The following is a 25,227-nucleotide window of genomic DNA, read 5'->3' on the forward strand; positions in this document are numbered from 1 at the left end:
ATTAAATGGTTGTGGTCGATGAGAATTAATGATGGTGGATAATTAGTAACAATAAAATTATTAGTGGTGGTCGGTGTTTGGTTATAGCAATTTGTAGTCATTGATAACGCAAGAACTAGCGGAATAGCCTACCGCACAGAAAAGAGACGCGAGTTCATTGTTGGGTCCGCGTGGAGGGGGCGCGATGCTGCGCTCAACCCCGTCACTTGTTGCGCGGCGGTCGTCCGCTCTCATCTCAGTCGTCTCCGCGGTGCCAGGCCGCGTGGATCGCGTGGTGAGTGCTCGAGTGCGGCAGAATGGCGGCTGCAGACGACGGCTGTAGGTCAGTTCACGTGAGAGATGCTAGGAAACTGCTTCTTCCCTTATTTTTTTTTTACCTATTTATTTATGATCAAAACACACATTAAGGAGGCAAAATAATACGCGGAAAATGAGGTGCGGTTTCTTTTGCAATACTTGTTATGTGTTTATTTTAATCAAATAACGAATTTTCTCCAGCAATTAAAACAATAAATTAGCTGCTATTTTCACTTTTTATTGTTATCGTCATCATCATCATCATCATCATCATCGTCATCGTAATCACTTTCATAATCATGTTCATCATCGGCAATGAAGTATTAGATTGAAGCATGTTTTTTTTTTTCATTTTTTTTTATCGGATGTTAAAGCTACGTTTATTCTTTCGGCTAGCAATTCATTGTTTCTTTTTGGCAATATTCCGTTTCCTATTCTGTTAGATGTGGACAGAACTTCACAGCTATATCGAAGATGTGTTCAATAAACATAAAGAATACTGTATTCAACATCCACTGTTGTATACCCTTTTATTACTTGGATTTTATTTCTTGCTTTTTATGTGTATCAAGATCTCTGTTCCGTATAAAAATATTAGATTAGTCAAAATCTTAAGAGACTCAAATTTCATCTCTGTTGCTTACACAATAAGAACGAAATGAATAAAAATTAAATCACACATACAATAAAATACAGTACATTAGAAGTTTTTCTCTAACGTTTCATAAGTTTTATGGACGTATTATTTATTTATATTCTTATTGGTTACCAATTATAAGAAGAATGTGTTATGATGAAAAAAAAATTAGCAATTATTTTTCGGAAATACACTTTCATATAATCCCTGATACTGAAAAGGAGGTTTCAGCACTTCAAGCGTCTGTTTGCCTCAAAGTAAGACCTTACGTTCGCTAGTGGATATACTTTATTACTAATTAACTGGACGTATTTTTTCACATTAAAAATCTACGAGTTAATACATCCGACAAAGATGTAAGAGCTTTTACCCACAGAAATAACGGGGTTTATGTTTTGAAAAGTAAAACAAACTGAATACCTATTTAAAAATCACTGTCTACTTTTTGTTGAATTACTTGCTTTTACTTTATTCGGTTTCAATGAGGACAATATATTCACGCTCTTTTATTTACTTTTATTTCGTTTGTATGAGTTTATTTATTTTTGTAAATATTCCTGCGATTTGTAATCCTGTATCATTATACGACCTTCTGTTGACTTATATTTACTTCATTTCGAAATAATTTTATTATTATACGAAACTTGGTCAATTTTATTTTCTATAAATAAAAAAATCAACCGTATTTCTACATAAACAAGGAGTCCCATTAGTCTACTTTTAATGTGTAATGTTGGGTGATAATTCTCATAACAGTGAAAAAAGAAACGTATCAAAGTCTTGAAACGAAGAGAGTAACATTAACTGAAAGTCATAGTTTTCTATTATAAAGTATTCTACATATATCATATTTTATAATATATAACAAATTGAAACGCACTCTGTGGTATACAATTCAATAACATTAAAGATCTACCATTCAGCTTGGAATATACTTAATTTGTTTTCGAAAGATTCGGTTGTCCGAAATTTTATCGACATAAATCTCTTGAGAAATAAAAATAATGGTTGAAATGTTTAATTTTTCATTATATTGATTACAGAGAAAATATCACGATGCTGCAAAAAATCTGTCTTGATATTTTGGCAGAAGGATTTTTAATGTAAAATGTAGTATCTGTCTTTCCGTTCTTTAATGTATCAATTCTTCTGTGCACAATACAATCCGTTCATCTGAGCTATTGGGTAAAACTACCTTAGATTGAAACACCAGAAGTAAAGTCACACAGAAAGTGTGAATTAAAAATATAATATTTATTGAATAAAACTGAACTAATTTCAATTCACGTACTTGCGCAAAAATTATACGAAGTGGTGATGAAAATCACGTACAACAATTTTTGCTTCCTCATTATTCGAAATATAGGTGAGTGAATTCGAGCATGCTGTCCGTATAAAGCGATTTCTCCTGAACTATACCGGCTGGATTTTGTTTTCTGTACAAATTAAGTATAATTGAATAATTTATATCTAAATATGTTTCAATTCTAGAGAAATTAAAATTCTCTACATTTTCAATAAATTCCTTCAGCTTTATTCTGAAATGTTAATGCCTTTAAAATACGTGCCTAATACTGTTTTTAATTGATAGTAATTGACTTCCAAATTTTTAAATGGAAACTGCGCAATTATTACCCATTTCCTTAATATTTTCCACAACCTACAAATTTTTCAGCTATTTTTATTTTAAAATGTTTGCAATAAATGCATGAAGAACATAAAAGAAAGTCTTTTACTTATCTCTTGAAGAAATATTTTGACATGAAACGTATATGTTCGAGGTACAAAAGAGAAAAATTATAATACTGTGGCATGAAAACTTGATTGTGATGTCGCTCGTGGTACCATAGAAATCGAAATGTAAATGGTTTTCCACGTGGTGCGTCTCGTTTCATTCTCTATTTAATGTTTCTCGAGGTTTACCACAAGTGAACAATACAAAAAAGGAAAGCAATCAAAGTCACAATTCTGTTAAGGGTGATGTCATCATCTAATTCAGTATATTACTGCAAAATTTATTGCTATTCCTAATGAAAATGTAGGAGAGGATGAGTGTATCAGTAGTGATAATTCTCTTTTATTAGTTTTGATGAGACAAACGCTAAAGTTAGCAGTAATATACTGAATTAGATAAAGGCATGATCCTTACGAGAATTGTGATTTTGATTGTTTTTTCCGTGTACTCTCCAAGTTCTTTCTATGTGGTAGCTATTAGGTTACGTCCATTTTGCAGGTTTCGTGATATCCAAGTCAGGTCGATTATTCTTAATTTATAATCAATTAAACTAACTGCTACTATTACATACCAAATCAAAGTTTATTCTCGCAACGAGATGGCGTTATTACCTGCAATAGCAAATTCTATTTTAAATTAATAATGATCTTAATATAATATTATAAACTTTAAAACAAGACTACTTCACTAAATTTAAGAACACACATAAACGAATTTCTCATAACATTTTCATCATTCACTATATTTCAAACTCAATTATCTGTGCTTACTTTATGCAGAATACAATATTCACGTCACTGGACGATCAGCTCAAGCTCGAACTTCTTCACTTAAAGGTTGTTAAACTCAAACTGAAGACAGAAATCCGTTTCATCGTTAGTTCCAGATGTTAAGAAAGGTTCCTTCTAAACACCACACTTCTCTGACTAGGACTGCTAACACAGATATTCACGTAACTAGTTAATAAAGTATTACTGAGTAACTTTATATCTTTACTGTGTTAACTTTTGAAATTTACCTGGCTGACTAGTTTCGAAGTGGTATTGTCCGAAGCCTAGTTCGAAACTAGTCAGTCAAGTAAATTACAAAAGTTAACAGAGTAAAGATGTCATAAAGTTATTCAGTGATTGTAAGTGTTAAAAGAGTGTACTGAACAATGAATAATAAAATATTAGATGGCGTTATAACTTTCACTCACCCTGTTACGAAGAGTGTCGCATTGTTTCGAAGGCTCTGTATGTTTCATTTTATTGAAAAAACAGGATGGCAGGGAAGAAGTAAATATACGAGTTTCAACATGCTGTTGTAAAGAGACTATAAGGTATAAAAATTAAAAAATAATACAGTATGTAGCTTGAATAATGAGATTTATTGGAATGTTTTCAGTTTTTGAAAATTACACATTTCAAGTGATCCCTTGGTATCTTATGACTTGTTGTAATCTTACATGAAAATTGTTCATGACACTTTGCAATAAACCTGGGGTTTCGTTGATTTCTTGCACTTCAGCCTGTATCCTGTTCTTCAGATCCTGGATAGAGTGTGATCTGGTTTGAAACACTCTTGCTTTGAGGTGTCCCCACAAAAAGAAGTCAGGAGCTGTTAGATCTGGGGATCGAGCCGGCCAATTGATATCTCCAAACCAAGAAATTATGCGTCCTGGGAAGAAATTTATCAACAATCGCAGTGTGTCTCTGGCAGTATGGATCGTAGCCCCATATTGTTGAAACCGCATGTCATCCCTGTTTAGTGCGCCTTTAAATGTCTGTAACATCTGTCGGTACCGTTCACCATTCACCGTAACAGCTCTCTCATTTCCATCTTCGAAAAAATAGGGACCAATTATGACTGCAGCAGAAACAGCACGCCATACGGCCACTCTCAAAGCAAGAGTGTTTATTGCAAAGTGTCATGAATAATTTTCGTGTAAGATTACAACAGGTCATAAAATACCAAGGGGGTCACTTGAAATGTGCAATTAAAAAAAAATGAAGACATTCCAATAAATTGCATCATTCAAGCTACATACTGTGTTATTTTTTAATTTTTAAAGCTTATAGTCCCTTTACAACGGCATGTTGAATCTCGTCAGAACCAAATGCCGGATTCTGTATATGTTTGGATAGTCCGTTTTTTTATTCATCGTGTGAACGGGCACCGCTACGTTACTCTTATGACCTTTCGCCTACGTTGAATTTGATAGTGTTACAATGGCTTCTTGCGGATTTCCTTTTTACAAAGCACCAAAAGAAAAAGGGTACACAAATAATAATAAAAAGTTTTATACGAATTCAAAACTCCTTAGATTAAATATTCATTGGAAAGTCCTCAGTATGAAACATGATATATGTATTAGATCCGTAGGTTGGGGATGCTCTTCATGAATTACGAAGTCCGGAAGGACAGTGTCACGTATGAGTGCATTTTTACTTCAGTGCGCACTAATATAGGTCGCGCTACAATTTTTTGTGGATTACTTGCATTCTCGTGTTAGTTGAAAGTTCAAGTCCTCATCTATCTGGATTTACAAATAGAGTTGTCACCACTCTACATAACGCAAGCCACCTTGTTTGTTGAAGTCTTAGCACAGTCTAGTATATATAGTCACGAGGGTACTAGGAACAATAGACTGTACCGGTACTATTTCGCATTGTCTGTAATGAGGCGATATTAGCAATCCTAGTGGTTAGCAACTATCTATGGATGCATATTTACTATGTATTGAGCTTCGTGACAGTATATACTAGACTGTGGTCTTAGTATATTATTATATTCGTTTTAACGGCAAATCTCCAGGCTGGGTTTGTATTTAGCAGATTGGTCATATAATGAATTTAAATAGAGTTACTTTTTGATGCAGACTAAAAAAATGTGACCTTAAAGGGAGTTGATCTTTAACGGAGACAAAAATTAAACCTTTTTCTTTGCATATATTAAGGAGTGTTCTTTTCTGAAGAATTAATTGTATGTAGTCTATATATAATTTTTATTTGTTCTGAGAATATTTGCGTTCAATTAATAATGTGCATATTCAAATCGTGGCGCTATAATGAACAATAACAGACATTGAACTTCAATTGCTATTTTCCGAATCCTACCTTTTCCAAGTAATTAGTACACTTTGTACAATAATTATATGAGCTATAATAATAATAATAATAATAATAATAATAGTAATAATAATCCGTGGCGCTACAGTCCGTGAAGGGCCTAGACCGACCAGCCGGCTGCTGACCTCACGCCCACATGTCGAAGCAGAGGTGGACGATCATCCAATCAGATGGAGGTATCGTGTGGCTAGCACGATGATCCCCCCAGCTGTTATAGCTGGCATTCGCAACCAGATTTCGCTACCTATCGTAGCTCCCCAAGTGCATCACGATGCTGGGTGGGCACCGGTCCCATACACTGGCCGAAATTTCATGAGAAAATTTCTTCCCCCATGATGACTCGAACCAGCGCGAGTCCTAGGCAGGATGCCTTAGACCACGACGCCACGGCGCGGGACATATGAGCTATACTTATGAAATTATCTATCTTACCAGATCTACAGTGAAATCCAAAAGTTTTGTCACCTCCCTTGTTTGTATGTTGATGTGCATCCATTTTGAACATGTCATAGCAGATGTGTGACAAAGGTTGATACTTTACGTTCCAGCTTGTTTAGTGATCCAGAACATCAGTATGGGACCATCATTGTGGCGGCACAAAATGATGCGACGCCATGTCCTGTGTGAAATTTTCCGCAGGAAAGGCGGTGTGATTTCCGAGAATGCCTCCCTAACAGCTTGCTTCAAATCTTCAATTGTCTGGTATCGACGTTTCGAGACATGCTGCTTTATTATTCCCCAAAGGGAAAACTTTCACAGCTCGATTTCGAAAAAAAAAATATATATATATTAATCCCCAAAATTTGCCGCCCCCAAGACTATGGCCCATTTTGACCTATGCGTAAATATGGCACTGTTAGTTCGTCCTGTTCTCCACTTCAGCACTTCAAAACGTTCACCATACCTGCCACCGCACCGTACAAAAACGTTGACTGAACTGTTTTGTCACTGCACTGACCGCCGTCATACAAATAGCGGCATCTCCTTTTTACCTGAGAATGACTGCCTACTGTTTCTAGTAAACCATAGTCCTTTATTTCTATGGCAACGTTTTAGTAACGTCATTTACGATACTGTCAATGTATGGCCGCTAGATTACAGTACCCTAGCTTTAGACTGTTCATATTATCACAGTGTTTCATTCGTAGGATTAAACTACGTGGACGTTTCTTGGGGAATTATTAGTAGTTTCAGGGTTCTAGGTCCGGACTGTATGAAGGATGGGACAGTTCCTAATCGATTACAGCGCAGTTGGTCACAAACAGGTAGCCATGCATGCAGAGTAGTATTATACAACAGAATCATGCGTCTTATCAGAACTTCTAGTTCTAGTTTGGCATTCAATTTGATAAACTCATCAGGTGGTGCGATGTGGGTTTAAGCATGAATTTCAGTAACAGTACTGATAGTGACAAATTGACCAAATCGTTCGGACAAATGTATCGACAAAGTTAAGATTTTGTTGAACTATCTACCAGTGAGCAGTTTTAGGACGAAACAATTAATGGATTTATCAATCATATCTCGACTAAAAGTTGCGTGTTAGTTAACAGTTAAATTAAAACATAGTATTTTGCGTCAACGTTAGCAATTGAGCAAGTAGGTAACAGTTGCATATCTAATGGCTGACAACACCTGCACCGAGGAGCAAGTAGCACTACTCACGCACGCTAGCATTATCTAAAGAACTACTTTATTATTTATTTACTAAATTTCGTCATACTATAATTCTTACAATACCTTCTTATTTTTATCAATGATGAATATAACTTACTTTACAGGCACTATAGAAAGCTAAACATGAAATTTACTACCGCCTGACATAAAGTCTGCAGTAACTGACAAGTGACAACTCTTGATTTCGTATTTACTGCTCAGAAGTAGAGCAAGGATATGATTACAACGGCCAACACATTAATTATAGGATAGGTCTACCTAATCCTAAAGAGAATATGGTTTTAGACAATTCATAAAGTCTGAAATGACGTGTCGTGTAATGTGAGAAATTATAAAATTTAGCTTCAATATAACAATTACTCTGCATAAAAGAAAAGTTACATTTGTTCGGATAAGACAAAACTAAAATTCTTTCAATCATTCAAACATACTTTCCCAAGGGTAGCTTCCATTTGAAAATAACAATCATAAATACTGATAACACAAATGTTAATTTTTATTTTTATTTGTTTAGTATGCTGTGTATTTTGGCAACCCTTACTGAAGGGCAGCTACCTTTACAGCTACACTGATCTCTTAAATAATTGACTGAGCATATTGGGAATTAAATCAATGGTTTTCCCAGAACACGCTATGAATAATATTTCGTATAAGTTATAACAATATTTAGAGTAGAACCCCGAATATCCGTCACCCGATTGGTGGATTATCCGACTCCTTTTATCTCAGTTTTTTTTTTCCTGATAAAATACTAGAGTGTTTTCCTTTTACAAACATTTACCCTCACACAAAATGGTCTACTGTTCGAGTGGCCGTACTGTATAACTTCTATGCAAAATGTCTTCCATAGGTATCAAAAGGAAACGTGTTGTTCTACGGGAAAAAGTACAAATAATTGAGCGATTCAGGAAAAGGGAAACTGTGGTTCATATCGTATTAGAATACTAGTTTGGAATTACAACTCTGCACGATTTAATGAAAAACAAGTATAAGGTGTATAAAGTATGTAAATCTACAACATGACACCTCTACTATTCCTGTCTTTCCACAGACAGCCGTCATAAGGAGTTTTCTTGGCCATTAAAAACTCATCGTTCAAAATCAGACTTAAATTAGCGAACTTCTGATTCACTATCTAGCGTGTTAAAACAAAAGACTATGGAGCAAATTACGAAACTGCATTAAGCATTTAATTTATGAAAAGGTTTTATGGTGCGTATTATTCGATTTTTATATTCACCCCTTTCATTACCACGGATAATAGAGGTTCTACTGAATCTCGAAAAGGAAGCTAAAACGATCAAAATTGTATTAAACTTTTTTACTGCGATGTACCGAAGTACATATGATATTTTCGTGCAGGAATTCTGTGTTACCATATAGTGAAGAATGGGTAGAAAGGAGAAAAATTCTGTCTGGCACCGGGATTCGAACCCGGGTTTTCAGCTCTACGTGCTGACGTTTTATCCACGGAGAATTTTTCTCCGTTCTACCCATTCTTCACCATATGGTAATGCAGAATTCCTGCACAGAAATGTCATATGTACTTCGGTACATCACAGTAATATGATAAGCGTAAGTAATCACTTCGTGATTCAAGACGGCGCCATGTTCCGTCGGACCCCGGCCACTTAGTCACTCGTAATGAGTGCACCTCTGTACATAGTGTTGGACACTGTGCCACTGTCACATATTCTGTGACACAGTAGGCCCTACATGAAGATAAGCCATCAAAGGGGAACAGAGAGGTAGAACTTAAACTGAGAAGGATTCAATCCGGCATGGGAACTAGAATCTGATGTGGCTTAGTGGATAAAGCGTCAGCACGTAGAACTGAAAACCCGGGTGCGAGTCTCCGTTCTACCCACTCTTCACCATTAAACTTTTTTGTTTGAAATATCTCAAAGCATAACTCCCTGAAATCAATGATTTTATTACGGTTTTGCCTATATACTTAGATGATATGCAATTGAATACCATCTCAGAGCAAGAATGGTTAAATTATTATCATCAAGTATGGAGTAGGAAGCTGAGGAAAATGTAAAATATACATTGAAAGAACATGTAACTGATCTTTTAACGATAGAAGAACTTATGGATGCTCTAAAAGTAGGCCTATAAAGAATAGAAAACCGCCGGGCTCAAATGAACTTAATAATGAATTATATAAAAATAAGCATCATTAAATTTTCTTAACAAATTTCTAGATTTTTTCAAATATATGCTGGATTTACGGCCATATACTGTATGGCTATATACTTATATATATATATATATATCGGATGAATAGATTATTTTCCTTGTAATTCCCATGTTTAAGAAAGGAGACCGAAAACAATTAGATAACTACCGAGGTATTGTTTGTTGTTATTTAGTCAACTGTCCGAAGACAGGTCTAAAGCTCACAAGTGATACCAAAAATCACAATTTATGAGGCAACTAGTCCAGGAGATAATGGGGTAGGGTGGCCAGTTCCTTTCCCCCTACCGAGTTATGTCTCCTTAATATAGGGTACAAGATATATGCAAAAATTATTAACAAAAGGTTAACAACAATAACGGAAGTTTTGCGACATTGGAAGATGCTTGTTATTAAAGTGTGCGGTAGCTCAATTATTTATTTATTTAATTGGGCTATTTTACAACGCTGTATCAACATCTAGGTTATTTAGCTTCTGAATGAAGTGAAGGTGATAATGCCGGTGAAATGAGTCCGGAGTCCAGCACCGAAAGTTACCCAGAATTTGCTCGTATGGGGTTGAGGGAAAACCCCGGAAAAAACCTCAACCAGGTAACTTGCCCCGACCGGGATTCGAGCCCGGGCCACCTGGTTTCGCGGCCAGAAGCTCGGTAGCTGAATGGTAAAATGCTCGAATACTAACGAATTTTTTAAGTTTGTATTTCCACGTGATATTAGTTTTGTTCTACTATCGCTGTCGCAACATTTTGCTCTATTAGAAGGAGAAAACGGATTGTGTCTTTTCTACATCACAAGGAATCACAAATAATTGAAAAGAATAGAGAATAATTATAATATACCGACAGCTTTGGCCTTCATAGATTTTGAAAAGGCTTTCGATACAGTGAATCGAGTGGAACTTTGGGGAATAATGAAAGAAAGAGGTATACCTTTAATAGGGCTATTCAAATATGTACATTAATACCACAATAAAAATAAAAACAATTGTTGGAATCAGTAAGACCTCAAAAGAAGTAACAAGGGGTGTGCGACAAAGCTGTCCTATGTCACCCGGATTATTTAACATATATAGACGAAGTTCTGAGAAAATAGGAAGCACAGCCTAATCACAGCATAGCAATATAGTATATACAGTCACGAAGCTTGAGTTGTGAGGGTGCTAGGAACAATAGACTGGCCGGTACTATTTCGCATTGTCTGTAATAAGGCGATATTAGCGATCCTAGTGGTAAGCAACTATCTATGGATGCATATTTACTACGTATTGAGCTTCGTGACAGTATACAGGATGTTAAGAAAAGTATCCAATATTTTAAGAGGTGCTAGTATACATCAAAACAAGAAAATAACGTCTAATAAACATGGATCCCACAACACATACTTTCTGAGATCTGTACACTTGTTCATAAGAGGTGCTCAATGTGACGTCCATTTTTGGCAAAGCATCTTTCTGCCCTACAATACAGTAGGCTACCAGATAATCATACCGTAGGTGACAAAAATATGTGCTATTTATAAGATATGTACAAAGTTTCATAACAATCAGTTGGAATGCAGAGAAGCTATTAATTTTGTCCAACTAGATTTTCGTTATTGCTCACTGTGAGACTGTGAGTAATGTGAAAAAAAAAATACAGAATTTTACATTTAAACTAAGAGCTAGCGAAAAACATCAAATTACATAAATGTACTCGTAGATGTATAAGTGCAAAAGATATTTAGGATTCAGCAGAATTCAGTTATGTCAGGTATATGAAGTTTATTTCGCACTTATAGTGTTAAAATTTTCATTAAAGTCCAGGCAACTCAAACAGGAAGAACTTAAATTTTATAGGACGGGCTGGACCAAAGATACCTATCTGTCTACTGAGTGACTCTGATTATCAAGGTTGCCAGATTGTATGAGTACAAGTCGCCGATTTGCGAGTTGTATGTAGTCTAAAGTCACATTTAAAATTAGTAATAATAAATCGTAGGCCTATATATGAATAAAAAAGAATGAATGCGGCACATATGACATATGCGTTTCATTTGCATTATGCGCTTATCTATAGTAATTGAACGAGTGCAATTTAATAAGATTATTCAACGAATAAAATTAAATAATCTTGGAATGTAGGCTTTCACTGCCGGCGTCATAGGGATTGATGTTATCCGCGCTAAAGGGCCGAGGTCTGTTGGAACTGTTGCTACCATACGTTTCGTCTGCTACTTCGGCAGACATCATCAGCCACAGTCCCAGTCGTTCCCAACACGCTAAGGAGATCTTTGCGCTCCCGTGTGCCACACCACTGACGATGTCTGCCGGAGTAGCAGACGAAACGTGTAGCAGCAACAGCTCCAACAGACCACGGCCCTTTAGCCCGGATAACATCTTCTTCTTCTTCTTCTTCTTCTTCTTCTTCTTCTTCAATTCAAGGGATAGGCATATGCCTGTTCCGGCTTCATAGTGTATCCGTCCAACGCTTCCTAGGTCTTCCAGGATGTCTTCTTCCTCTTGGTCTATAATTCATCATTCTTCTAGGGATTCTTTCTGGTGTCATTCTATTGACATGTTCTGCCCAATGATTTCTATAATTCTTATTTTTTTCTTCTAGGGAAAAGATCATCAATTCTTCTCTTATTTTATCATTTATAATTTTATCCTATATAGTACACCCCTTGACTGACCTTAGAAACTTCATTTCAGCGGCCTGTAATTTTTTGCTGTCAGCTGCAGTCATCGTCCAGGTTTCTGATCCAAATAGCAAAGATGGTACTGCCATTACTTTATAAAAAATAATTTGTGTTTCTTTTCTTGCTTTATTTTTCAAATTTCTGTTTATTGTACCACACAACTGCTGAAATATGGGGAGTTTATATTTGCAGTCACTTTCATGTTTATACGTAAATTGAGTACCTAGGTATTTAAAACTTGTTACCTGTTCTAGAGGAGTGTCATTTAAAACAATTTTTGTCCTTACGCTATGTTTCTCTTGAAAAGCCATTGTTTTGGTTTTATTTATGGAAATTTTAAAATTATATTTCTCACAAACTTCCTGTAGTTCATACACTGCTGTCTGCAGTTGACTTTCAGTTCTACTTACAACGATTTGGTCATCAGCGAACAGCATCGTCTTAAATGTAAAATTAGATGCTATATGAATTCCTCCATATTAATTCTAAAATTCCATTCTCTCACTAACATCAATCCCTAAAATTAAATAACTTGCAAAATCGAATTACTCAAGTAAATGATAATATCAGAATATGTATGATAAGAACTTTCTTGTGTTAAATATTAATGTACCTTGTTAACATGTTTCGACCTATTTCGGAAGATGACCGAAAATAGGTCGAAACATGTTAACAAGGTACGTTAATATTTAACACAAGAAAGTTCTTATCATACATATTCCGAAGTGATAAAGCGTTAAAAGTTGTGTCATCAAGATGTATAAATGATAATAATTATTATAAAATACAGCAATAAGGCATTATTATGTTTCCTTGTAATGAAATTAAAAACCAAACTGCTATCTATCACAGCATACTAAATACTATTGCCAACTACTCATAGCGGAAATACGAAACAACAATACAGTGCTTAATCTCTAAAGTAAGATAAGCTGAAATATTACATTAACAGAACAAGAACACGAAAGGATTTTTTTACAGGTATACTGTATATTTATTTGTGCGAGATCGTGCGTATTTGCTTGTTTTCCGCACAGAACCAATACGCGGTAAGTGTGAAATATCACATTCAGTATTCCCAACGTAACACACATAACAATTTCCCTCTTCTTACCGCTTAAGCGCGACATTGATTTTACTGCTTTAGGCTTTTAACATATTATTTTTAGAGACGTTTAACATAGTAATAATTATAAATTGGAAACTTGCCACTGCAATTTCACCTAAATTGCAATGTTAACTATTGTTTTTAAATATTTGCAAAAATTAAGTAAAGTCTACTACTCCACGAAACTTATTGCATTCCTGATACAAGTAACATCAAGGAAGCCGTGAAAAAATCAACAAGATTCCAGATGCCGATGTTATTACTGCAATATGTTATATAAATAATATTGTTAAAATATTAAGATGAAAAAATAAATCATTACATAACCTTACCGTTTGTTTTAAGTTCGCATTTATAGACTGGGGGAAAAAAAGACAGACGTATATAACGGCCTGCTGGAGTATAGTAAACACAGAAAACATTTTATAGCAACAATGTTGAAGAAAGATATTTTGGTTTTCCGAAGTTGCCGTCATTAAACAGAAACCAACATGGAGATTTCATTGCAACTAATTAGAAATTCGTCTTTCAGGTATGTAATAAACGATCTTCGCACAAAATAATGTACGGTACACGAGCGGTATGTTTATTTTCATGTTCTCGGAAATTAAAAAAGCTCAACTACGTTTCGCTTTTTCAATCTTTTCCTGAACATGAAAACGTCAACATACCGCTCTTGTAACGCATATTACTATTATGACTTGAAGTTACAGTTATAGGAAACGCAATTTTTAAAGTTAATTTTTGTTGGAATTTCTTGATTTTCTGTGATTGACACTGAAATGGACTGGGCTCAGCTGAAGGTAGAGGACGTAACATTGGGACGGATAAAAATTCGTAATTTCTCTACATTTTATTCTTTCCTGTGTTTTTTGGTTTTGATACATTTATCAGCTCATCAATGTCTTGAAACGACGCTTTTCTGAATCTTAAACTCACCATGTATGAATCTGCCGCTAACACAGAGTGATGACGTAATCACTACATACTAATGCAATTGCAGTAATTAGCGTTCAAAAGTATTTTGTAGAAAGTATATGTCACAATTACATAACGATAAGTATTGAATAGAAAAAATGCCAGTGGATACTTGAATCTATTTAGTTCAACCCTTAAATTGGCAACGTATCCTGTAGGATACAACAGGTTAATAGACTATATGCCATAATTTTAATAGAACAATAGGAAAAAAATTGTAGGAAAATTAAAATTTCACATTACTATAATATTGTACAACATATAAAATATGGACATTGCGATAGTTGTTTTCTTTACAGTTCGGCAAGGTTTAATAAACTAGTGTGAGAAATGAAGTTTTGCCAATTTAAGGAAACAGAGTCATACTGACTAAAAATAACTGAAAATTCTTCTGAATGAAAAATAATTTGTAAATCCAAGTATCTATCTATACTAATAATAAATCTGTAGCCGAAATTTTTCTGGTAATTTTCGATTTTCCAAAAATAATTGGTCCTAACATATATAATTAACCACCCTGAAACCGAAAATCGCACTTTTGAAATTTTTGTTTGTATGTCTGTCTGTATGTTTGTTACCTTTTCACGCGATAATGGCTGAACCGATTTATATGAAAATTGGAATATAAATTAAGTTCGTTGTAACTTAGATTTTAGGCTATATGGCATTCAAAATACTTTATTTAAAAGGGGGGTTATAAGGGGGCCTGAATTAAATAAATCGAAATATCTCGCTTGTTATTGATTTTCGTGAAAAATGTTACATAACAAAAGTTTCTTTAAAAGTGATGTCCGATACGTTTTATTCTTTACAAAATTTTGATAGGACTGATATTTAATGAGATAAATGAGTTTTAAAATTAAAATAACGCCATCTAAGACGGTGCAATGAAATAACAAATGACTTCGTCTATAAGGGGCCTTGGGCAACAACAATCGAAAAAGGGGCCTTGGACAGCAACAATCGAAAGCTATTAAACTATTCCTATGCACAGAAAATTTGATAGGCTTTTTTGTACATTCGTTTTCTGTATTTCTTAAAATAATATTTATGTACACACTCATTTTAATCTCAGAGAATTAATGAACAACGAGAGTGTATTGATTTAGTATGCAGTAATAGTACGTTAGCTTAGTAATCCATTATTTTATAATTCAAATTTTAACTATGCTCAATTGAATCGTGTTAAAATACATAAAATAGACTATATATGCAATAAATGCAATGCAAAAAAAATTGGGTAATGAGCCAAGCAGATTATGTTACGCTGTTGTAAAGGTTGTTGCTTCTGAGATTCAAGAGCCCCCACAACAAATTAAAAACTTTCTTATCAGAGTACATCCGTTATCAACGCACTTTTTATATAATATAATATAATATAATATAATATAATATAATATAATATAATATAATATAATATAATATAATATAATATAATATAATATAATATAATATAATAATAAATATGTAGCCGAAAATTTTCTGGTAATTTTCCCTTTTCCAAAAATAATTGGCGTTAACATGTATAATTATTCATCCCGAGACCGAAAATCGCTTTTTTGACATTTTTGTTTGTATGTCCGTCTGTCTGGATGTTTGTTACCTTTTCACGCGATAATGGGTGAACGGATTTCGATGAAAATTGAAATATAAGTTAAGTTCGTTGTAATTTAGATTTTAGGCTATATGGCATTCAAAATACTTCATTTAACGGGGCCTGAATTAAATCGAAATATCTCGCTTATTATTGTTTTTTTTTGTGAAAAATGTTACATAACAAAAGTTTCTTTAAAAATGATTTACGATTAGTTTTATTCTATGCAAAATTTGGTAGGTCTGATAGACTTTTAAAATAATAATACAATACGTTTTCACCGCCGCCTCAGATTGTAGCGTTGTTGTTCCTGCAGTAATTCCCATGTGCAAAATATAAAATTTTTGAGTAGGAAGAAAAAACACATTTATTCATTCCATGGCAATGGTACATAGGAGATCGTGAATTCTTACATTTTCGAAAGAAAGAAATATAATTACATATCACTGTTTATGCTGTATCACTATTTAAGTTATTTGAAGGGTTCAGAACCATAGTGGGCCAAGCGCCATTTACTGAAGACGTAGAAAACAATGGTTAAAATTAAGTTATTACCATAATTCAATGGAACCATATAGCAAGTAATATAAAGTTTACACATTAAAACTAAATGATATGTCAATCTTCATTAAACTATGGTTGCGTGTAATAACAAATAAGAAACATGTTAAAGGAATTGTCATTGCACCAAATAAGTGGTCTCTGGACCAAAATGATCGCAATTTAATTATTTAAATACAATTTCAATTAAGTAACATATTAAACGATTTATCCTTCTAACAAACACGAATGTTCCCTGGATCAAACGTCCTATTTTAATTACGTAATTACTTTATATTTATTTCTAACAGGTGCAGCGAAGTGCACGGGTACGGCTAGTGTAATAATAAAACAAAATGTTCTGGACTCTGAGAAAAAAATCAGTTTTTCATTGCATACCCTCGAACTTTGATCATAGCAGCAAATATGTTTGGCATTGAATCCATAAGATTTTGCAATTGCTCGTGTGGAAGTTGTGACTAGAGATGAACAAAACTAACTGCCGCTCTCGCTCGCTGCATTTGTCTTTCGAGTCTCGTCTCGTCATTCCCGCTGCGCTTCGAGTCTCGCTCGTCATTCTCGGCATGTAAAAATTTCATAACTTTGAATAACATTTGCTCATATTGGGTTGAGGGAAAACCTCGGAAAATACCTCAACCAGGTAACTTCCCCGACCGGGATTCGAACCCGGGACATTTGGTTTCGCGGCCAGACGCCCTAACTGTTACTCCACAGGTGTGGGCAAATAATAATAATAATAATAATAATAATAATAATAATAATAATAATAATAATAATAATAATAATGTTCCACGAACCACAATAACGTATTTTGCGGTCTTACGACATTATGACGTCTCACTGTAAGATATTCGTCATAGAATACAGAGATGAATAGAATTCGAAGCACGTTGCAACGATATTGTCAACAATGAACAAAAGTAACTTTCGATTTTAAAGAAAGGTTCTGAATACCTATGTGTAATACAGTAGAACCTCTATTATCCGTGGTAATCAAGGAGGTGGACTGGACGGTTAATCGAAAAAATCGGATAATCCGTACGGTATCATAAAATATTTTTGTAAATTAAGTGCATAACATAGTTGCATAACTTCCACCGTGGTCTTGTGTTTAACATGCTATATAGTGAATCAGAAGTTTATCGGTAATAATTTAAGTCCGGTTGTCAAGAATGGTTTTATAAGGGCCAAGTAAATTCCTTGAGTTGATTATTTTTGGAAAGATAGGAATAATAGAGGTTTCTTGTTGTAGATTTACAGATTTCGTACACTTCATTTTTGTTTTTAATTAAATCGCGCACATTTGTAATGCCAATCTAGTATTCTGGTGCGAGAAGAGCCGCGACTTCTCTTTTCCCAAACTGATCAATTATTTATTTCTATTTTTATTTTGATAGTTAAATACTTTTGAAGATATTTTGTATAGAAATTATGAAGTACGAGCACTCGAACAGTAGAACAGGTTTGCTCTAAATTTTGCGGAAATTTTTGGGACCATTTCTATGAAAGCAGATAGTGATTATTTTATAATTTGGGAAAAACAATTTCAGGTAGGCCTATCGGTAACTGTTCCTTTTGCTGGCAGTACACTTGTAATATATATGGATAAAGGCTTATAACAATAGGCTCTAGAAAAGAATAGGTACTAATATAAGGTATAGCATACATACTTTTTTAGCAGCAAAGAAAGAAAGAATAGAGTGAGAGAAAGACAGTCGGATAATCCGCTGATCGGTTAATAGAGTGACGGATAACATCTAGCCTAATTTCGCACTTTCGATTTTTGAGGTAGCTCAAAGGGCGAGTCTGCGTCTTGACAATTTTATTACTCGCCGGTTGTCCCTCTTATGTAACCTAATTGCAATAAATCGCCCAATCTGGCAACCCTGCTGATTAACAGTAAGTCAGTAGGGTGGTCAGCTCCCTTCCTCACAGAGATGTGTCAGGCCTCTTCCTTCCATTCTCAACAGTTCGTGACTTGAAGGCACTTTTTCATGTCTAATCCATACGTTCCTTGAAATTTCACGGCCTATGGCACAATGGCAGATGAAAATTTCTCTTTCCCATAAATTGTGTACGATTACTGGACAAACAAACGCATTACACAGGGCAGTCTTACTACGTCACTCGACTCCCCGCACAAAACAATAATGTTATCAGAGGCGGACGTTTATCACCGAGCAGGTCACCTTATTCTACTTCCATATCTCGAGCGAGAAAGCGCTAGGGTTTCAAATGTTTTATATTTCCTATCAACTTACGTCGGTTCTTTTCTCAGAACGATAAATTCGAGTAGAATATGAAAGCACGATTTACTTTATTCGTTGAGTGTCTGTGAAAGCGATAACAAATACTATTTCGGATACGTTCGTGTTTTTATGATTGTGTAATGTAGCGATCGTGGACGAATGCTGTATGTTATTCCGAGAAACTTCCTAGAGAGATCGGAGAAAGAGGAATTCTATGCAATTTACATGACGATCGAGGTACGTTCACATTTAGGTAGGCCTACTTTCAGTCAGTTATTCAATACTATGATATCTAGTATCACTAGCCCATGACTATCACTGCTACTGCCACCATCACTATAACAGTATCATCATTGTTAAAATATTACATTTATAATCTCTATCACTGTCAGAATTGTTATACGTTGCCACGAATGAATTTGAACTTATGGATAGTTCTGCGAAGAGTCAATTTAATCACGAGTAAATATTAACTTATGGATAGATCTGCGAAGACTCAGTTTAATCACAAGTGAATATTAACTTATGGATAGTTCTACGAAGAGTCAGTTTAATCACGAGTGAATTTGAACTCATGGATAGTTCTGCGAAGAGTCAGTTATTCACGAGTGAATTTGAACTTACTGATAGTTCTGCGAAGAGTCAGTTTAATCAGGAGTGAATATGAACTAATGGATAAGTTCGCGAAGAGTCAATTTTGTCACAAGTGAATTTGAATTTATGGATAAGTCCGCTAATAATCAGTTTACTTACAAGTGAATTTGAATTTATGGATAAGTCCGCGAAGAGTCAGTTTAGTTACAAGTGAATTTGAACTTATGAATAAGTCCACAAAGAGTCAGTTTAGTTACAAGTGAATTTGAAATTATGGATAAGTCCGCGAAGAGTCAGTTTAGTTACAAGTGAATTTGATCTTACGGATAAGTCCGCGAATAGTCAGTTTAGTTACAAGTGAATTTGATCTTATGGATAAGTCCGCGAAGAGTCAGTTTAGTTACAAGTGAATTTGAACTTATGAATAAGTCCACAAAGAGTCAGTTTAGTTACAAGTGAATTTGAAATTATGGATAAGTCCGCGAAGAGTCAGTTTAGTTACAAGTGAATTTGATCTTACGGATAAGTCCGCGAATAGTCAGTTTAGTTACAAGTGAATTTGAACTTATGGATAAGTCCACAAAGAATCAGTTTAGTTACAAGTGAATTTGAACTTATGGATAAGTCCACAAAGAGTCAGTTTAGTTACAAGTGAATTTGAATTTATGGATAAGTCTGCGAAGAGCCAGTTTAGTTACAAGTGAATTAGAACTTATGGATAAGTCCACGAAGAGTCAGTTTAGTTACAAGTGAATTTGAACTTATGGATAAGTCCGCGAAGAGTCAGTTTACACATGAATCTGAACTTATGGATAAGATTGCGAAGAGTCAGTTTAGTTACAAGTGAATTTGAACCTACGGATAAGTCCGCGAAGAGTCAGTTTACTTACAAGTGAATTTTAACTTACGGATAAGTCCGCGAAGAGTCAGTTTAGTTACAAGTGAATCTGAACTTACGGATAAGTCCGCGAAGAGTCAGTTTAGTTACAAGTGAATTTTAACTTACGGATAAGTCCGCGAAGAGTCAGTTTAGTTACAAGTGAATCTGAACTTACGGATAAGTCCGCGAAGAGTCAGTTTAGTTACAAGTGAATCTGAACTTACGGATAAGTCCGCGAAGAGTCAGTTTGGTTACAAGTGAATTTTAACTTATGGATATGTTTCCGAAAAGTCAGTTTAGTCACAAGTGAATTTGAACTTACGGATAAGTCCGCGAAGAGTTGTTAGTATTAAACTCCCCTAATATTGTGAGATGGAGTGGTGCTTGATACATGCTACGTTGTTACTTATAAGGTAATTATGTCATTATACTGTATATGCAGTGATTGTAATAAGACATCTGGAACACCCTAAAGCCAAAAAATGTAAACAAAGTTATGTTCATTGTTGTTGTTCATGATTATGAAAATGTATTAATCACCCATTCTGTTTCAATTGGAATCCTTGTGGATGCTGCATATATATATATATATATATATATATATATATATATATATATATATATATTAACGACACCGTATCAACTACTCGGTTATTTAGCTTCGATGGGATTGGTGATTGCGACATGGTATTTGGCGAGATGAGGCCAAGAATTCGCCATAGATTGCCTGATATTCGCCTTACGGTTGGGAAAAAACTCGGAAAAACCTAACTAGGACCCACTATCTCTAGGCGAATAACGTGGATGTGAATGAAGTTTACCGTAGGGCTAATTCGGTGTTAAAACATGGCATCTCGTTTGAGATTTATCATTGTGGACGATATTAATCTATTTAGAACAGCTCAAGATGGATAAATTACTCAGGCCGAAATACAAGAAGGCTAAGGAAAGTACTGTTCGTTGAAATTCCAACAGGCGAAAGATTGAGTCGTGAGTATTCCGCCAAGCGAAAACATTTTTTTTTTAACTCGCCGTAACTCGAAAACCAGTAAAGATTTTAAATAGCGACCGCTTTTAAAAGCAATTTCCATTTTTTCTCAACATTCCTCTCGCCTTGACCAGCTATCCAACATGAAAAATAAAAAATTTTGCCGCTTACCAACTTTTGAAGGTGTAAATGTCTATTTTGAACAGATTACATCGAAGTTAGTATTTTTTTTATCACTTTTCAAAAAAAAATTTTCATTTTGAATTTTTTCCTATGCTTTTCCTAGATATTGAGCTATCAATTAAAAAAATTACAGTGCGATTGATTGACTATCATAGGTGCTGCGGCATGATAAATGTTAAAGGAGCGCGAAATAACGTATAATAGAGCCTTACGTTTGAGTAAAGGCTGGTTCACAATAAACCGGGAACGGAAACGACAACGAGAACGGAAATAATATTGAAGTAAATGTATTTAAGTGTGAGCATTCACAATTAACTATCGTGAATGCTCACATTTAAATACATTTAAAAATAATTATCTCCATTATTTTTAATCTTCACTTATGAACACTGTTGTATTTTGATCTTTTAAGTATTTAAATACATTTATTTTAACACTATTTCGGTTTTCGTTCTCGTCGTTTCCGTTCCCGGTTTATTGTGAACCAGCTTTAATACGTGCACCGACATCTTACGATTCTTTCCGAAGTTTTACGTCACCAAATATGTCACTACTGACGTCAACATAGCGTTAGAAGTTTAGCGGGCGACCAGGGTGCGAAAACTATCTATTCATCCCAAAAGGGAATCGAACTGCTCCCGAGCGCAACACTGGATTAGAAAGTCAATTAGAGGCTTAGAGCAAAGTGACGCTGTAGATAGCATCTGTCGTTTTCCAAAGGTGGTGACGGATAGGTGGTAGACCTACTGGAGAAGATACTTTTAAGAAGAGTAATTGTGTAAATTAAGAATAAATAAGTTCTTGTTCTCAATTGAAAATTTGCCACTGCTTTTCAAATGATCCAAATAATAACAATAAATGACATCTTAACCTCACAACATTGGTCACAACAGCTATGATCTTATGGTGGACAGCACTTTGGAAACAACCTAATATAATATATTATAGGCCTAATACTTTTTATTTATTTCGGTGTTCTAAGAATTGGCCAGTGGAATTAATTTATCTCCTATTTTGGTCAGATCTTTCAGACTCATATACTTCTTTACCAATAATAATAATAATAATAATAATAATAATAATAATAATATATCTTGATTACACAACATAATAATAATAATAATAATAATAATAATAATAATAATAATAATAATGCAGTGATGATGACGAAATAAAGAAAATGGATTAAAAGGGTTCCGCGGTTGCATTGTTAATTAAAAGGGGTTTGAAAAACACTGCGTCTAAACAATGCCCCCAGAAAATTATCCCTAAAATCTCCCCTAAAGATTTAGGAATATCCTAAATTTGGGGTAAAATCCCTGCTGTTGGCGAAACTGCTCGAGAGCTGCAAACGTTGCGATAGGACACGCACAGTCACTTTCGTATATGCAATTTGACTGTAGCTTTGCAACTGTTTATTCTACAAAGCATTTTGTGGTTACTTTTTTTTTTAACTGCAAGGTTATTTAGCGTTGGTGAGATTGATGATGGTGAGATGATGTTTGGCGAGATGAGGCTAGGATTCGCCATAGATTACCTGACATTTGCCTTATGCTTGGGGAAAACCTTGGAAAGAACCCAACCGGTTAATCAGCCCAAGCGGGAATCGAACCGGAGCCCGAACGCAACTCCGGATCAGTAGGCAAGCGTCTTAGCCGACTGAGCTACGCCGGTGGCTTTTTTTTGTTATGTTTGCGTTAGATTTAAGGATGAAATTTAAACGACAGATTACTTAACAGATGTTTTAATTATAAAACGGAGAATAAAATGTTGAGCTAGAAAAAGCGGAAGTGCTGGGTCAAAGTGTCATTAAAAAATAATACATGTAAAGTTACAATTTCCTTCGAGGACTAAGATGAAGGGGATGAATAATATTAGTCGATTTTTTTTTTCTCTGAGGAAGATTATTATAATTTTAAACTCACTTTATTGTACTTGTACGTAAGATTCTGTAATTTATTTTAAAATATTATCTCCTCACAACAGTATTGCACTAGCATTTCTTGTAAAGTCGACAGGCTTTAGTTTTTTATTTCATACGTAAATTCCACAAGTACTCTCTTGGTTCAACTACATTTATAGACCTATTTATTTATTTTTCCGTCCTAGCTAGTATTCAAAATTGATATTATGTTTGTTATAAATCCGTCAGAAAAACGCCAATATTCTGTCATGATAATGAATACAATGGAAACTTTAATTCCAACTCTAAGTGGCGTTTGAAGAAATTCGAAATATCTTAAATTCCAATTAACCGGCAAGTTACATTTAAAAAATCACATAGAATGTTATATACACATATAGAAAAGTGTAGTGTACTTTACCTAACTGTTGCCATTTTTATCAGTATCCACACAAAATATAGACTACCAATAGAAGAAAACACTTAAGCATTATTTGATAACATTAAACTTTTGTACGAATTGAAAGACGCTTAGACATTGTGAATGCAGAAGAGCCAGTAACTGACTATCTTCTAAACGTACAATAATGATCTTCACAAATTTATTCCATTCCAAATTATTGATTTGTGAGCAAGTGGAAGAGAGACATAGGCCTATGCACCTGTAAATAATAGCGTTGGACATCCTGCCCGTTGTTGTTGTCTGTGGTCAGTCACTGAATAATATTACGAAATCTGTTAACAGTAACAACGATCTTTTTCTGTTCCACTATTTTCCGATCATTATAAAAGCTAATAACTGATTCTGAATTGTCGGAATAAATAATAATAATAATAATAATAATAATAATAATAATAATAATAAAAATAAAAATAAAGGTTTCCACTAAACGCTTTTGGGTTTTCTCCAGAATTCTAGATTGAATACTATTTTCATTGAAATATCCACATCTTCCAAAAGGTCGCACAGCTGATGTTGCAAAAAATTGAGTTACTCACGTCCATTGTCTGCGAGGTAAGAAATGAGGTTGCAAATGTACGGGGTGTATTCAGTTGGTGACCACAGCAATGACTACGGTTCGGATAAAATAACTGTATCAGAATAGGCATCCTTGGTCCGTGCGTTTTGTTTACAAACACGAACTGCTGGGAAGAGCGCTCCCCATCCCCTGGCTAAAACATCAGTGAATGAGCAGTACAGTCCTAGTTAATGCTTGCAAACAAAACGCACGGACCAAGGATGCCTATCCTGATACAGCTACTTTATCCGAACCGTAGTGATGACATAGCCTTCCTCGAAAAAGACTGGTTTCCGGATCTATGTTTATTTGGACTTTTTTTTCCCTTATAGAATAATTCTTCTCGGGCTGAGAACCCGAGAAGAGTTATTCTATATCAAACGCCGGGAAAGCCTCAAGTCATATATTTTTTTTCCTTGTTTAATTGTCCTCTAGTCTCCCTTGCAGTTTGTACCTATAATTATGAAACATTCTGTATATTTTCATTCAGGAAAAAGCGGCAAATTTAATTGAATTAAAGATGAAAAAAGTCATTTTTGTAGGATGACCAGATTCACATAGATAAAAAAGAGGACACAAAGCTTCAAAAAGGAGGACATTGTTCGAAAAAAGAGGACAGAAAATATGTAGGCCTACTTAGATTTAGTCTTAGGGCTATATTATACTTTAAATTACGTCAATATCTATTTTATTACAATATATATATATATATATATATATATATATATATATATATATATCATACTTAAAAGCATGGTCATTTTATTACAAAATAATTATAAAAAAACTTAATAATAATATTAATATGATGTACCGAAGTACATAATAATGATTTTACA

The 25,227-nt window shown here is 34.5% G+C and overlaps 1 protein-coding gene across 3 annotated transcripts in view; it reads left to right on the top strand.

Annotated features, from left to right (window-relative positions):
- The first annotated feature begins 205 nt into the window (after window positions 1-205).
- The window catches only part of LOC138710585 (cardioacceleratory peptide receptor-like), a 684,299-nt gene continuing 659,277 nt past the window's right edge, over window positions 206-25,227 (top strand). For 2 of the 3 annotated variants that reach the window (XM_069841577.1, XM_069841579.1), the window contains exon 1: window positions 206-322. The gene's annotated coding sequence lies outside the window, so the exon portion shown is untranslated. Of the gene's footprint in view, window positions 323-18,900; window positions 19,059-25,227 lie in introns of those variants that run through there. The other variant, XM_069841578.1, reaches the window with a different exon arrangement.

The sequence above is a fragment of the Periplaneta americana genome, chromosome 12 (genome assembly GCF_040183065.1).
Source record: "Periplaneta americana isolate PAMFEO1 chromosome 12, P.americana_PAMFEO1_priV1, whole genome shotgun sequence".
Lineage (NCBI taxonomy): Eukaryota > Metazoa > Arthropoda > Insecta > Blattodea > Blattidae > Periplaneta > Periplaneta americana.